Source organism: Chenopodium album, chromosome 19 (genome assembly GCF_948465745.1).
Source record: "Chenopodium album chromosome 19, dcCheAlbu1.1, whole genome shotgun sequence".
NCBI classification, from domain to species: Eukaryota; Viridiplantae; Streptophyta; class Magnoliopsida; order Caryophyllales; family Amaranthaceae; genus Chenopodium; species Chenopodium album.
In genome coordinates, this window is record NC_137852.1 from 21,934,177 (window position 1) to 21,934,759 (window position 583).

At 47.2% G+C, this 583-nt stretch overlaps 1 non-coding gene across 1 annotated transcript; it reads left to right on the top strand.

Moving 5' to 3' along the window:
• The first annotated feature begins 201 nt into the window (after positions 1-201).
• On the top strand, positions 202-307 carry LOC145596295 (small nucleolar RNA R71). The gene has a single exon (XR_014103145.1). It is a non-coding gene; the product is annotated as a small nucleolar RNA R71 (small nucleolar RNA).
• The last annotated feature ends 276 nt before the right edge of the window (positions 308-583 follow it).

The following is a 583-nucleotide window of genomic DNA, read 5'->3' on the forward strand; positions in this document are numbered from 1 at the left end:
AATGCATAGACACCTTTGCTAGAAGTGGCCTCCCTTTCTCCTTCGTACCAATCATCATAGTGCTTTGCGGCCTCCTCTATGATGCATTCCACTTCATCCTCTCCCTTGTTCATGATTGGACCGCCGGCGGCGGCATCTAGGCTTGTTCTCCCTTGAGGTGAGAGACCTCCATAGAAAGTGTGGATGAGTTGATACTTGGGTATCCCATGATGTGGGCATTGACGTTGAAGCTCCTTGTACCGGTCCCATGCCGCACTTAGAGTCTCACCACTCTTTTGGCGAAAGCCTTGGATCAACGATCGAGCCTCTGCGGTCTTCCTATGGTTATAAAATTTCCTCAAGAAAGCCGTTGTCACTTGGTCCCAAGTTGTGAGAGAGTTAGGGGGCACCTCCTTCTCTAGCCATTCTAGACCTCTCCCAATTAAAGAAAATGGAAACATCTTGAGACGGATGTACTCTTGAGTCACCCCGTTGGCTTTGATTGTGTCACAATATTTCTCAAATTCTTTTAAATGCTCATGAGGGCTCTCAAATTTTCCACCCGAGAATTGTTTCCTCTCTATCAAAGCAATCGAATTGGGCT